Here is a 15,605-nt window from a genome sequence, read left to right as displayed (position 1 = left end):
AGCTCAGCTCGTACTATGAGCAGAAAAACTCTCATTCCCTCATGACTAATATTTTGGATGTTATGAGATCAAACATATTCCCATTGATCTTTGGAAAATGAGTGATGATTGCAGACAGTATGAAGCCCAGCAGCCATAGAGTCACATGCTAATTTCTTATAATTCTGAATCAATCTATCCCTACTGGGACTATCATTTATGCCCATAGAAAGCTGGTTGATGGTGGTGCACTCAATTCATCATAATTTAAGAGGAATAAATCATTGGTAGTTCAGCTACAAGAAAATTAGATCTCTATCCTGACCTTCTGGAACCAGAAAATACACAAACTAGGGAAATCTTAAAGTGATTGTGAAGTCTTGTTTTTTTTCCAATAAAAATAACAAACATGTTATACTTACCTTCTCTGTTGCAGTGGATTTGCACAGAGCAGCCCAGGTCCTCCTTTTCTCGGGTCCCTCTTCTGTGCTCCTGGCCCCTCCCTCCTGTTCAGTGCCCCCACAGCAAACAGCTTGCTATGAGGGCACCCGAGCCGAGTCACAGCTCCCTGTGTCCATTCAGGCATGGAGCCCCAACCTGGCCCTGCCCCCTCTCTGCCCTGATTGGCTAGCTAACTTTGATTGATAGCAGCAGCCAATGGCGCCGCTGCTGTGTCTCAGCCAATCAGGTGGGAGAATCTCGGACGGCTAAGACACTTGTGGACAATGCTGGACAGAGAGGGACCTCAGGTAAGTGTTAGGGGGCTGAGGGGGGCTGCTGCACACAGAAGGCTTTTTATCTAATGTATAGAAATGCATTAAGATAAAAAAACTTCTGCCTTTACAACTCTTTTAAAGGTGAAGTTCAAACTGCTTATATTAATACAGACTGCCCTAGGTAACATCCATATATTAACATGTATAAATACATAATTGGTCCATATAGTGAGCTTGTTATTGAGTTATTCACTTTGAGGTCATCACAGAGGACAAGGGGGTAATCTTTATGTCTGGAGGAAATGAGATTTCATCTCCAAATAAGGAAAACTTAGTAAGAGCTGTGAAAATGTGGAAAAGACTCCCTCAAGAGCTGGTTCTGGCCAGCTCCGTAGCTTGCTTTAAAAAAAGGCCTGGATTATTTCCTCAATGTACATAATATAACTGGATACTAATATTTATAGGTAAAGTTGATCCAGGGAATATCCGATTGCCTCTTGGTGGGGATCAGGAAGAATTTTTTTTGCCTGCTGGAGCGAATTGGTTCATGCTTTGTTGGGTCTTTTGCCTTCCTTTGGATTAACTGTGGTTATAGGCTTGTGTATACAGGATTGTTTAATGTTTTTCCCAGTTATTGGTTGAACTGGATGAACTGATGTCTTTTTTCAACCAGACTAACTATGTAACAATGCTGAGTGTCCAATCGGACAGTTGTTCCCCTGGTGACATCAGGAAATCATAGCGGAACCAAGTTCCTCACGACTTCCTTCCTGTTCTGTTGAGCACCACCTACCTGGGATAATACAGATTGCACCTGCCCACAAACAGACTGGCTGGAGACTGTTCTGTCCACTCTTTCCTGTGAAGATTTGAAGTTCAGGGAAGCAACACTAAAAAAGTAGGAGCCAGCAGAGTTGAAAGTTGTAAACTGCAAGTGCAGGGGCAAGAACTTTAACAAATAGTTTACTGGTGATTTTTTTTTTTTCATTGTGCTCAGTGTGTTAAACTAAAAAAACTCTGAGGGTTTATTACTTTTAGGCTAGGTTCACACATTTCCAGTTGCGGTTTGCAGTCCGGAGTCCAGTACAGTTTTGTTCACCGGTTCAGGTGCGATTCAAGTGCAAATTTTTACTTGAATTCGTACCTAAACCAGACCTAAAATCGCACAGGACCCTTTTCAGAAACAGATCGCGGTCGCCACGGACATGTATGAACCGGCTGCATTAAAAGCCGGTCAATTCACATGTTATGCAAATCAGATGCGGTTCAAAAAACGCATCCGATTCACATAAATGTGAACTGAGCCTAATAAAAGAGAACTGTTACAGCTATACAGTAGTGTAACCAGTGGTCACAAATGTAGCTAGACTGGTATGAGATGTATTCTACAAGATGTCTTTGTAACTTTAGAAAATATCTAATAAAAGGAAAACTTAACCCAATTCTTATTATAATGCTTTGAAAGTACAGTCATCTTAGTGTGGCATTCTCAAAAGCACAAGCACAAGCCTGGAGCAAAAAGCTACCTACTGGGTCCTTATTCCATCATAGTTTTAGAGCACCACCCCTCCAGTGTGTCCTGTAGACTTCCATTGCTCCTATTATAGCACAGACTATCTCTTCTGACATAAGCCATCCCCCTTATCTCCTCCAGCTGTAAACCCTCCAGAGCTTGGCTCTTCTGCACATCCAACACACTAACAACATGCACTGATCTGCACTAACCTAAGCAGACTGCCAGAATCTGGATCTCTATGTTACAACTTCTTACAAGATAAGCTTCTCAAGCATCCTCATCTCACTGCATCTGCCATGTAGAAGATATCTTCAAAATCAACTTCTAGGTAACTATATGCCGATATGTTCATTGTCAGTTCTTTTTTTTTTTTTTTTTTTACTGTTAAATCTTTGATACACTTTTTTATATTGTAATATTCTGGAAAAATCTGCCTTTCCAGAGGATTTAGGTCAGTTTAGGATAGCAGGCAGAATGTGGACGAATTCAGAAGTCTGATTTATTTTCTAACAGACTTTTATTGCCACTGATAAGTCTATACTGTATATGCTTATCTGAGCAAGGAGATGGCAGATGGTTTGTCAGGGTAATGAACTATGGGACTAGGGGAAATACATTTGTCTAATGTCATGTTTAAGAAAATAAAAAATGCAATTAAACAGTTGTCCTCAATTTAAACAAAATTAAAATTGAAAAGAATTTGATAGTAAACCTCGAGGGCAAGTTTAGGAAAACTGGATCGAAGGACAAAGGGAGAAAAACTGGATCAAGGGGCAAAAGGAAACCCTTTATTAGGCTTTTGTTTAATATTGTGGCAAAAATTAGGTCAGTTTAGTTGCTATGGGTAGCTGCATCACACTTCTTTACTCCAGTTTTCAGAAATCGTACGTTCATTGCATTTATGCAAGTAAAAATTACATATTGAATGAATTCTTTAGAAAGTTGCTCAAATACAAGAAAAACACACCTCCTATATATATATATATATATATATATATATATATATATATATATATATATATAATAATTACATTTATAAAAAACAAAAAGAAAAAAAATAAATATAGATAGATAGATAGATAGATAGATAGATAGATAGATAGATAGATAGATAGATAGATAGATAGATAGATAGATAGATAGATAGATAGATAGATAGATAGATAGGTATGTATCTATAGATCTATATCTATCTATCTGTCTATCTATCTATCTATCTATCTATCTATCTATCTATCTATCTATCTATCTATCTATCTATCTATCTATCTATCTATCTATTTAATAAAAAACTTATAAAAACTCATATAATTAAATTTAATAAAAATAAATAAATATATATATATATATATATATATATATATATATATATATATATATATATATATATATATATATATATATATATATATATATAAACATATATATATACATATATATATTTATTTATATATCGTTTCGTAAGTAAAGTTATTCATATTTGACAACATGTAGAATAATTACTGTATATTATGGATATATAAATGTGTACATAGTGTAAAAAAAAACCTTTATAAAATTAAATATAAAACATTTGTTCTTGATGATTGTTTTGGCGGTTGAATATTATTTTGCCCAGACATTCAACAAATGTAGAAGCAAATAATTGTAGATAAGGAATACTTTTCACTTGTGATCATCTTGTGGTACAGTACGTGAGTAATCACCACACTGTTCTTTGACCACTTTCCAATATTTATTGGGAAAAAAAATAAAGTTACAGCATGTGACAGATCTGCTTAAAAAAAAAATCAGAAAGGATATTATAGCTGGAGAGAAAGCAGATATTTCATATTTTGTAGTTTGCTGTGCAGACTGTTGTTCCAAGTTAGACTGGATCTGTATGTTTAAAGGTGACAGTTCTGAGTAGCCTTGCATTGGATTGTTGGACAATAAGTTGGCTGTGTAGAGAAATGCATGTTTCTGCTATATTACCTTTATTTTCTATAGCTTAAGGTTTGATACGCTCCTGAAACGCATTTTCATCCGGGATCACTGTTACAAAACTCTGTGTAACTAGGTTGGTGGCTTTTTAATGGAGGTCACATGATCTGTCAACATATCTATACATCTATAATGCAGGCCATATAAAAAATGTATTTATCATGCACATAAATTAAATTAGACTGGCTATAGTGAAAAGCCTTGTTTAAGATAAGCAGAAGGAAGTTGGTGCAGTTGGCGCTGACTTGTGCATGCTTTAAGTACATTAGCTATTGTTGGCCTTCTTTTGAAAACACTACTTGCCTGGCTGTGTCTGACTTCATAAGTCTCAAACATAATAAAAGTCAGAGAAAATTTTGAATTCTCTGCACATGTCTCGGGAATTTGACATTTATCACCTATGACAGATGCACTTTTAGGACTCATGCATACATACACGTTCAGATGTACACTACTGTGCAAATGTTTTAGGCAGGTGTGAAAATGCTGTAAATTAAGAATGCTTTCAGAAATAGAAGGGTTAATAGTCAATATTTTTATCAATTAACAAAATGGAAAGCAAATGAACAGATGAAAAATCAAAATCAAATCAATAATTGGTGTGACCACCCTTTGCCTTCAAAACAGCATCAATTCTTCTAGGTACACTTGCACACAGTTTTTGAAACTTGGCAGCTAGGTTGTTCCAAACATTTTGGAGGAATAATCACAGATCTTCTGTGGATGTAGACTGCCTAAAATCCTTCTGTCTCTTCATGTAATCCCAAACAGACTCCATGATTTTGAGATCAGGGCTCTGTGGGGGCTAAACCATCACTTCCAGGACTCCTTGTTTTTTTTTTACGCTGAAGATAGTTCCTAATGATATTGGCTGTATGTTTGGGGTCATCGTCCTGCCGCAGAATAAATGTGAGGCTAATCACCTGCCTCCCTGATGGTATGGCATGATGGATAATTATCTGCCTGTATTTATCAGTATTGAGGGTAACATTGATCCTGACCAAATCTCCAACTCCATTTGCAGAAATGCAGCCCCAGACTTGCAAGGAACCCCGATCACTCTTCACTGTTGCCTGCAGACACTCATTATTTTACCGCTCTCCAGCCCTTCACCAACAACTGCCTCCTGCTACAGCCAAATATTTAAAATTTTGACTCATCAGTCCAGAGCACCTTCTGCCATTTTTCTGCACCCCAGTTCCTATGTTTTTGTGCATAGTTGAGTCACTCAGCCTTGTTTCCACAAGGGAGGTATGGCTTTTTGGCTGCAATTCTTCCATGAAGACCACTTCTGGCCAGACTTCTGTGGACAGTAGATGAGTGTAACTGTGTCCCACTGGTTTCCTGTCGGTTCTGTGCTGGTGGCACTGCTGGACATCCTCTGATGTCAAAGGGAAGTAAGCATGATGTGTCTTTTATCTGCTGCATTAAGTTTCCTTGGCCGACCACTTTTGTCTATGGTCCTCAGCATTGCCCGTTTTTTTGTGCGTCTTCAAAGGAGCTTTAAGAGCATATCTTGAAACCCCAGTCCTTGAAATCTTTGCCTGGGAGATACCTTGCTGATGCAGTATAACTACCTTGTGTCTTGTTGCTGTGCTCAGTCTTGCCATGGTGTATGACCTGTGACATGAAACTGTCTTCCACAACCTCTCTTAGTAGTAAAGTTTGGCTGTTCTTCACCCAGTTTTAAGCCACCTACACAGATGTTTCTTTTTCAGTTAATCATTAGCACCTGCTTGGTATAATTAGTTATTCATACACCTGACATACACCCTGAATCCTACATAATCCCTGATTTTGTGCAAGTGTACAAAGTATGCAAGTGTAATGCCCTGTACACATGATCAGATTTTCCATCAACAAAACCGTGGATATTTTTCCGAAGGATGTTGGCTCAAACTTGTCTTGCATACACACAGTCACACAAATGTTGTCAGAAATTCAGAATGTCAAGAACGTGGTGACGTACAACACGTATGATGAGCCGAGAAAAAAGAAGTTCAATAGCCAGTTCAATAGCCTTCTGCATGATTCAGAGGATGCGTGAACTTTTGTGCGACGGACTTGTGTACACACGATCTGACTTTCCAACAACAAGTTTTGTTGTCGGAAAATTTGAGAACCTGCTCTCAAACATTTGTGTGGGGAAATTCCGACAGCAAATGTTCGATGGAGCATACACACGGTCGGACTTTCCGACAACAAGCTCACATCGAACATTTCCCGTCGGAAATTCTGATCGTGTGTATGCGCCATAGGAATTGATTCTAATTTGAAGCCAAAGGTTAGTCACACCAAATATTGATTTCATTTAGATTTTTCTTTTGTTTGCTTACTTTGCATTTTGTAAATTGATAAAACAAATAAAATATGTATTTTGTAAAGCATTCTTACTTTACAACATTTCTTCATGCCTCCCGAAAACTTTTGCACAGTACTGTACAGTACAAGAATTTAGTGTATTTCTGCATCTGAAAGTCCCAGGTGTTGGTGTACAGCTGTGGCCAGCAGGCTGAACAAAAATCAATGGCAGGCTGTCAGATGCCACTGCTGTATGCCTGTACCCACACCTCTGAGGGGTGTGCATAGGTGAATAAGCAACCATAGATGTCATTAATTCATGTGATTCACATGAAAATATCCTGATTTCTTGCGCTGTATAATTGAATGCATCCGTCTGCAGGAACCTTAAGGAACTTTAAGGAACATTTGTAGTGGGACTGAAAATCCTAAAGATGGCCTACCTCTGTGTAGTAACACTTAGATGACTTCCTCGAAGCAGTAACTCTCAGATAAAGCCCCTCCGTGAATCAACTCTGAGATAACCCCTCTGTGTCATCTGTGTCATAACATTTAAAGTGGATCTACAGTAAAACACTGCTCTTCTATCTGCCTGGTTTTACAGGAGACACTGAGGGCAGTGGGGGCTATAGGCTCCTGCTGCTTTCAGTAAAACTCCTGTGAGGGGGGGGGGGGGGGGGGGGGCATGGCTTACTGGTGCCATGTGTGTCTATGGATACATATAGCCCTGTTCGGGGTTGAGCGTGCACAGGTGCCCCCATAGCACACGGCTTGCTAAGGGGGCACCCAGAGCAAGAAGGAACAGACATTGCCATTGGAAGACCACCAAATAGAAGACAAGGGACTGGGTGAGTATAACAAAACAAATTTTAAGACCCTGTTGGAAGGCAACATTTTTTTTAATATTGCTTTAAAAACTCACCTGTTTAGTAATCCATCTGTGTAGTAAAACTCAGGCTCTTACTTCTGTGTAGTACCACTCGGATAACCACCTCTATGTAGAAACCCTCCCATTCCCCACCCCCATCCCTCTGTTGTAACATTCAGTTGCCCCCATCTGTGTGATAACACTCAGATGACTCTCTATGTAGTGGCACTTCAATGACCCCCTCTTTGTAGTAACACTCAGATGACCCCCTTCTATGAAATAACACTTAGATGACCATCTCTGTGTAGTAAAACTTTGATTCTTCCATTTGTGTAGTAACACTCAGATAACCCCCCTTTGTGTAATAGTACTTAGATGACCTTCTATGTATAGTACCACAGAGATTCTTCTCTTTGTGTAGTAACACTAAAATGCCCCCCTCTGTGTAATAACACCTAGATGACCCCCTCTGTGTAGCAACATTGAGATGCCCCCTCTGTGTAGTAACAGTCAGATTACCACTCTGTGTAGTAACACTGAGATGACCCCTCTGTGTAGTAACGCTCAAATTACCCCTCCATGTAGTAACACTTAGATGACCGCTCCATGTAGTAACTCTCAGATGACCCCCTCTGTGTAGTAAAACTTTGATTCTTCTCTTTGTGTGGTAACACTCAGATGATTCCCCCCCCCCCATTCCCCCTCCCCCTCTTTTGTGTAAAAGCACTTAGATAACCTTCTATGTGTAGTAACACTGAGATTATTCTCTCTCTGTGTATTAACACTAAAATGCCCCCCCCATGCAATAACAACCTGATGACCCCCTCTGTGTAGCAACATTGAGCTGCCCCCTCTGTGTAGTAACAATAAGATGACCCCCTTTGTGTTGAAAAACTCAGATTACTCCCTCTGTGTAGTAACACTGAGATGCCCCTTCTGTGTAGTAACGATCAAATGATCCCTTCATATAGTAACTCTCAGATGGTCCTCTCTGTATACTAACACTTAGATGACCCCTCAGTGTCGTAACTCTCAGATGTCCCCCCTTCCTGGGTGTTATACTAAGGTAACCACCTTCTGTGTGTATGTGTACTAACATTCAGAATACCTTCTATGTTTAGTAACACTCAGATTACCTCCTATATTTAGTAATTCTTAAAAGACCTTGCTGTGTTTATCCCCACTCAGATTACCCCCTATGTTTAGTAACTCTCAGAATCCCTCCTATGTTTGTAACACTGAGAATCCCTCCTATGTTTAGTAACACTCAGAATCATGGTCAGATCTAAGGAGTTGCTGGGGTGGGCTGGGCCCATCCAGATCTCATTTGCGCCCCCAAAAGCCCCTTAACCCCACCCCATCTACCTTGGATGCTCTGCCCGGCCGCTCAGCTCCATTCCCATCCCAGCACTGTACACAGCTCCTCATCCCCACCCTACACAGAGCTGAATGCACATTATTTTACTTACAGCCACAATCTTCACAGGGTGTATATGGCTACTGCAGCTACACTGCTGTTCCAACCAGGGAATTTCACAGACCAGAACTTCAACATAGCAGCTAGCTCCACACTGTGAAGATCCTGACTGTAAGTAAAAGAATGTGCTTTCAGCTCTGTGTAGTGTGGGGAGGAGAGGCTGTGGTGATCCCTGTCCTCTGACTCTCCAGTGGTGATCCCTGCCCTCTGATTCTCCAGCGGTGATCCTTGTTCTCTGGCTCACCAGTCGTGATCCCTGTCTTCTGGCTCGCAAGCCGTGATCCCTGTCCTCTGGCTCGCAAGCCGCAATCCCTTTCCTCTTGCTCGCAAGCCGCGATCCCTGTGGCAGTGGCTCTTGTCCTCTGTCCTGCCAATGGGTATCCCTGTCCTCTCCTTCTTCAGCATTGATCCCTGTCATCTGCCTCTTCAGCCTTGACCCCTGTCCCCCACCCTGCTTACCCCTGTCCTCAGCTTGTCCCCTGCTGACCTTCCATCCTTTGCCCTGCTGACTCCCTGTACACTGTCCTGCTCCCTCCTGTCCTCTGCCCTGCTGACCCCTATGCCCTAAAAACCAATAGCCACTGTACCCTGCCCGACAAACTGCTGATCCTATCCTCTGCCCTGATGATATTTTTTACTTCACTCCCACACCAGACAGGCTAGATCTGGCCCTGCTCAGAATCTCCCCTATGTGTAGTAATGCTCAGGACGCCTCCTATGTTTAGTAACACTCAGAATCCCCCCTATGTGTAGTAATGATCAGAATACCTCCTATGTTTAGTAACACTCAGATTACTTACTTAACTTAGGACCCATCTCATTGCTCCCATTCAACTGTAAACTTCTAGAACACTTATGCCCTGTACACACGGTCGGACATTGATCGGACATTCCGACAACAAAATCCTAGGATTTTTTCCAACGGATGTTGGCTCAAACTTGTCTTGCATACACATGGTCACACAAAGTTGTCTGAAAATCCGATCGTTCTAAATGCGGTGACGTAAAACACGTACGTCGGGACTATAAACGGGGCAGTGGCCAATAGCTTAATAGCTTTCATCTCTTTATTTATTCTGAGCATGCGTGGCACTTTGTCCGTCGGATATGTGTACACACAATCAGAATTTCTGACAACGGATTTTGTTGTCGGAAAATTTTATATCCTGCTCTCAAACTTTGTGTGTCGGAAAATCCGATGGAAAATGTGTGATGGAGCCTACACATGGTCGGCATTTCCGACAACAAGGAAAATCCGATAATGTTGCCTACAATTCTGTCTCCTCCTCTCCATTTCCTCTTTCTGTAGGAGTATCCCAAGGCTCTGTTCTTGGACCTCTTCTCTTCTCTATCTACACCTCTTCTCTTGGCCACTTAATAACCTCCCACAGCTTCCAATACCATCCCTACACCGATGACACCCAAATCTATGTCTCTACTCCTTACCTCACTCCTTCTGTCTCCTCTCATATCACTAACTTACTAACTGACACATCAGCATGGATGTTGCACCACTTCCTTAAGTTAAATCTCTCTAAAACCGAGCTAATAATATTCTCCCCTGCCTGTTCCCCTCTCCATGACTTTCCCATTAAGGTCAATAATGACCTTAACCTCCGTAAAGTCTCTAAAATGTGCCCCTTTTTAATGAATAAAACCACCAAGCTACTTATTCCCTCCCTTGTTATCTCTCGCCTTAACTATTGCATCTCTCTCCTCATAGGCCTACCTCTCCATAGGCTATCCCCTCTTCAGTCTATCATGAATGCTGCTGCCAGACCTTAACGATCGCTCAGTGTCTGCCAGCCTTCTCTGCCAATCCCTACACTAGCTTCACATCGCCCAACAAATTCAATTCAAAATACTAACTACAACATACAAAGCCATTCACAACTCTGCCCCAAGCTACATTATCAATCTTATCTTCAAATATCACCCAAACCGTCCTCTTCGCTACTCTTTAGACTGTCTGTTCTCAAGCTCCCTTATCTCCTCCTCTCATGCTCGTCTCCAGGACTTCTTCAGAACCTCTCCCATCCTCTAGAACTCTCTCCCTCATCCTGTACGGCTATCTCCTACTCTGGCTGCCTTCAGGTGATCCCTGAAAACTCATCCGTTCGGGGATGCCTATCACACCTCCAAATAATATCCTATCACTTCCATCAGCTCATTCCCCACAGTTACAACCTTTTGTACCACTTGCCCCACCCTATTAGATTACATACTCTTCTGAGCAGGACCCTCTTAACCCTCTTGTATTTTATTGTATTGTAACTATATTGTCTCCCTTTTACATTGTAAGGCGCTGCGTAACCTATATAAATCCTGCGCTATATAAATCCTGTATAAATATATTTTACTACGCACCTTGCTTTATCTTTGTGGTTATGCCTTTTAGATGTATTTTAATGTGATCAAAGTTTCAATATTTTATTTTTACCTGTGTCATGCTGTTTGGTTTGGACACAATTGTATCTTATATGCTAAGGTAACCCCTAGCTATGTGTATGGCTGGCCATATATTATACAAATTTGTTGTACAACTTTCCTTTAGATTTACCAAAACAATATAATATGAGGTCAAACCTAAACACTTTAAATTTGTATGCAATCAGGCAGGCCCTTGCACTACTTAGTTGAGAGTAAATCTAAAGGGAATTTAATAAAAAAATTGTATTATGAATGGCCAGCCTTAGTTTAGGTACTGCAGCTCTTTTTAGATGTAGCTTCCTTCTAACATCCATTGGTGTAGCTAATAACTGTTGAACTACAGTGAAAGATGTTTAATGGGCCTGGTAATAGTGGTGATGAGATTACTTACAATGTATTAAATACACGGTATGTATTGCTAAAGTCATGTTTATACTGTACAATGCAGAACTATTTAAAAATTTTTAGTGCATTGCTTAAAGTAGTAGAAGTGTTTTCTATTGATGCACACGATGTAGGGAGACACAACTCTAGTCCCTGTGTGTAAGCAGGTTCCATTGAATGCTGAAAGGTGCCACCCTGAAACAGGAGACATTGGGCAATGGTCGTGGCACTGGCTTAACTGGAACATAGACAAAAATAGAGACGCTGCATACTCAGTGAATGATCAATTCAGCTGCAGAAAGTATTTAAAAGACTGAGGGCTTAATGTAATTTTAAATGTACTAAACTGGCCAAGGAATGGCTAAGCATACCTTTATAATGTTTTGATACATGCTTCAGGATGCCTAACTGAACTATGCAGAGCTTAGACCAAAAGAACCAAATTCATAAAAGAGTCAAAACACACTCCCCCTTCATCAGAGTACAAGACAAACACAAATATGTAATACACAAATATGTAAAAATATACAAATAACTGTGAAAACAGCAGCTCCTTCATGGCTGCCTCCTTCCACATTCAAAACCTACTACTGGCACATAACTGTGGTGGGCAATATAACAGAAGTCCCTACTTTGCAGCCTTATTGGAAGCTATATAAAGATTTGGGTTTACTTTAAATTCTCATTATCCACTGCACACCATTACTTCTGCTTTCATAAGTATCTTTTGCTAAGGACATGTCACTACAGGCGCTGCAGAATTTCTGTAATGTGCAGATCCTGGTATCCTAGGGACATAGAAGACATTGGAAGAGGCTACCTCATGGTTCACATGGTGTGTATAAACGTGTACGCTTATGCGAGGGTGTGTTTACTTGCATGGGAAAGCATAGGTGATCAGTGCATCCCCATGCAGGCAGTCCCATTGATGTCAGTTGGGACGCAGATGCTGTATGGACAAAGTGCTTGTCCCCGATCTCACAGAGTGTGCATTTAGGGTCACACACCCACACAGATATCAAAATGGGAGAAGCAGCTGTGTCCGTATCGCCTCTGCATCCCAAATTACATTTATGGGACTGCCTGCACAGGGATGAGCTGAACACCTATGCTTCACCATGCAGGTAAACATGACTTCACACAGGCATACATTGTGATAATTTCTGTGTGAACAAGGCCTAATAATGGAAATACCTGTATGTAAAAAAGAGGTAGTAGTGAAGAAGAAAAATCATAAATCACCTTTTCTGAATTTATCATAAGTAATGTCATATGTTATTTACAGGGTACATGAGGGAGTCCTGGGTGTTTGTAAGTGCCATGTAGACTGAGGCCTTGGCAAGTATGTTCTCATTTAATGGCATGGTTTAATACAGCACACACTGGGGCTAAAATGTATTATGCCTTCCTTTAGTGGAATTCTCCATCTGATGCAACATATTGTCTGCTGTATGGAGAGCTTGCACCAGTTTGTACAGCTCACCTATAGTCAATATCCAGCTGTTGGTGAGCTGTACAGTTCAGACGGTTCAGAGTTGACTGTGTGCTACGTGAACTACGATGAGTCTTGTGACTCCACTCAGAAGAGGACAAATGTTAATATAAATTAAAAATGTTGTACTTTGCTCTTTTTTATATTACTGCCCTAGTTCACGTGACAAGTGTATGACTGTATGAAACATGACCTGAGTAATGACAGGACAGGGGGCAGGAAAGTAGGGATTTAGATTAGCACCACAGACTCCCCTTATTCACTTCACAGTAGAGATCCAGTTGAAACTGTTTTTTCTAGTTTTAGAGTTAGAATTCCTATTGAGGGAAAGAAGAGAAATCTCTTCTGTTGCATATACAAAAAGGAAAACTGTAAGCGCAGAGCTATGTGTATCTCTATACATGCAACAGTCACAGTCCATTAGTCCATATGATAAGCTAAACAATGGCAGATCCTGAAAGGAACTGATAGTGGGCGCCAGCTATCCTCAGAGAGAAACCAGCTCTATAATAGGAAGACAAGGGAACAAAAAGGAAGCGCCACCTAAGTGCAATAAGTTAAGTAAGATTTTAATGACACAGCAACTAATGCACCTACAGGAAGGTGAATAAAATCAGGCTCATCTGTGCTCATCTGTGCTGTGGGTGCAAGGTGCAGTCCAGTCGCTGGTCCACGGGGAGGTGGTCGTGGGAGACAAGATGTGCAGTCTTTTCCTGTGGCCACCAGGAAGACAACCAGGTCCAATGTGGAACGCAGGTGGAAAGCAGGTGATGACGTCAAGTGGAACCAGGGGAAGCAACAAGTGAGGAAATTCTGGAGAGAACAAACAGGCTACGTGCTCAGAGTCTACTGCTCCTTCTACAGGCCTATGGAGGTACAGCTGGTGAGGAGCTATTTATGTGCCAAGCTGCCTGTGGGACAACAGGGGCCAGCACACCAAGATCCCACTGACAGCAACAAAATTCAAAACAAAAGAATTGGATTAAGGTTGATATATAACTAAAGGATGTAATCTATTAAGGAAATATAATAATATTAAAATTAAAAGAGTGTTGTATTGGATTATGTATGTTTATGACACGATCTGACCAACGAGGGAGCAGGGGGCGGGGCCAAAAACAGGACCAAGGGATGTTTAAGGCTAGAAACACAATTTCCACCTGTGTTCCATGTTGGACCTGGCTGTCTTCCTGGTGGCCACAGGAAATGACTGCACATCTTGTCTCCCACGACCACCTCCCCGTGGATTAAGAAGGACCAGCGACTGGACTGCACCTTGTGCCCACAGCACAGATGAGCCTGATTTTCTTCACCTTCCTGTAAGTGCATTAGTTGCTGTGTCATTAAAATCCTACTTAACGTATTGCACTTAGGTGGCGCTTCCTTTTTGTTCCCTTGTCTTCTGTTGCATATCTCTTTTTGACATAAAACAAACAAAATGGACAAAACCAAAAAAGGTTTACATATAAATGGTTAAAATAAATAAATACTAACAAACCAGGAGTTAAAAGGAACTGATTTGGGTTAATAAGTAGTTATTCAGGAAAAATTGACCCTAAAAAAAAGTTTACTCCACAACTGTAGGCTGCCTTCGTATAGGAGCCTATTATAACACTTATGACACACAGAGTGGAACCTGGCTGTCATATTGGCATGAGTCACGTAAATGTAATAGCTTGTGCAGCTCATGGCTAAACTCCAGTCAGGTTATAAAAATCACATTTCTCCCCACCTTACAGTGGTTTGGTACCTACTAGTTAGTGTTTTTCCTTTTTTTTTACCCAGTATGTTCCTGTCAGCTAAATTTCTTTATTTGTCTTACACCACACTACAGGATATAACACAGGATATATTTGTTGTAGAGGCTACTGCCCACAGTTTACAGATACTCTATAGTGCCTTGCAAATGTATTCATCCCCCTTGGCATTTTTCGTGTTTTGCTGCCTCACAACCTGGAATTAGCATGGATTGTTTGAGGATTTGCATCATTTAATTTACAGAACATGCCCACAACTTTGAAGATGTTTTTTTTTTATTGTGAAGCAAACAACAAATAGGACAAAACAACAGAAAAAGTCAATGTGCATAACTATTCACCCCCCTAAAGTCAGTACTTTGTAGAGCCACCTTTTGCGGCTATCACAGCTCCAAGTCGCTTTGGATGAGTCTCTATGAGCTTGCCACATCTTACCACTGGGATTTTTGCCCATTCCTCCTTGCAAAACTGCTCCAGCTCCTTCAAGTTGGATCGTTTGCGCTTGTGAACAGCAATCTTTAAGTCTGACCACAGATTTTCTATTGGATTGAGGTCTGGGCTTTGACTAGCCATTTCAAAACATTTACATGTTTCCCCTTAAACCACTCAAGTGTTGCTTTAGCAGTGTGTTTGGGGTCATTGTCCTGCTGGAAGGTGAACCTCCGTCCTAGCCTCAAATCACACACACAGAGTGGTACAGGT

At 40.9% G+C, this 15,605-nt stretch overlaps 1 protein-coding gene across 1 annotated transcript in view; it reads left to right on the top strand.

Annotated features, from left to right (window-relative positions):
- The first annotated feature begins 2,295 nt into the window (after positions 1-2,295).
- GABRP (gamma-aminobutyric acid type A receptor subunit pi) overlaps positions 2,296-15,605 on the top strand; it is a 170,034-nt gene continuing 156,724 nt past the window's right edge. Inside the window, exon 1 of the mRNA XM_073596083.1 lies at positions 2,296-2,539. The gene's annotated coding sequence lies outside the window, so the exon portion shown is untranslated. The remainder of the gene's footprint in view (positions 2,540-15,605) is intronic.

Source organism: Aquarana catesbeiana, linkage group LG08, assembly GCF_042186555.1.
Source record: "Aquarana catesbeiana isolate 2022-GZ linkage group LG08, ASM4218655v1, whole genome shotgun sequence".
NCBI classification, from domain to species: domain Eukaryota; kingdom Metazoa; phylum Chordata; class Amphibia; order Anura; family Ranidae; genus Aquarana; species Aquarana catesbeiana.
This window is presented reverse-complemented; position numbering and strand designations above follow the sequence as displayed.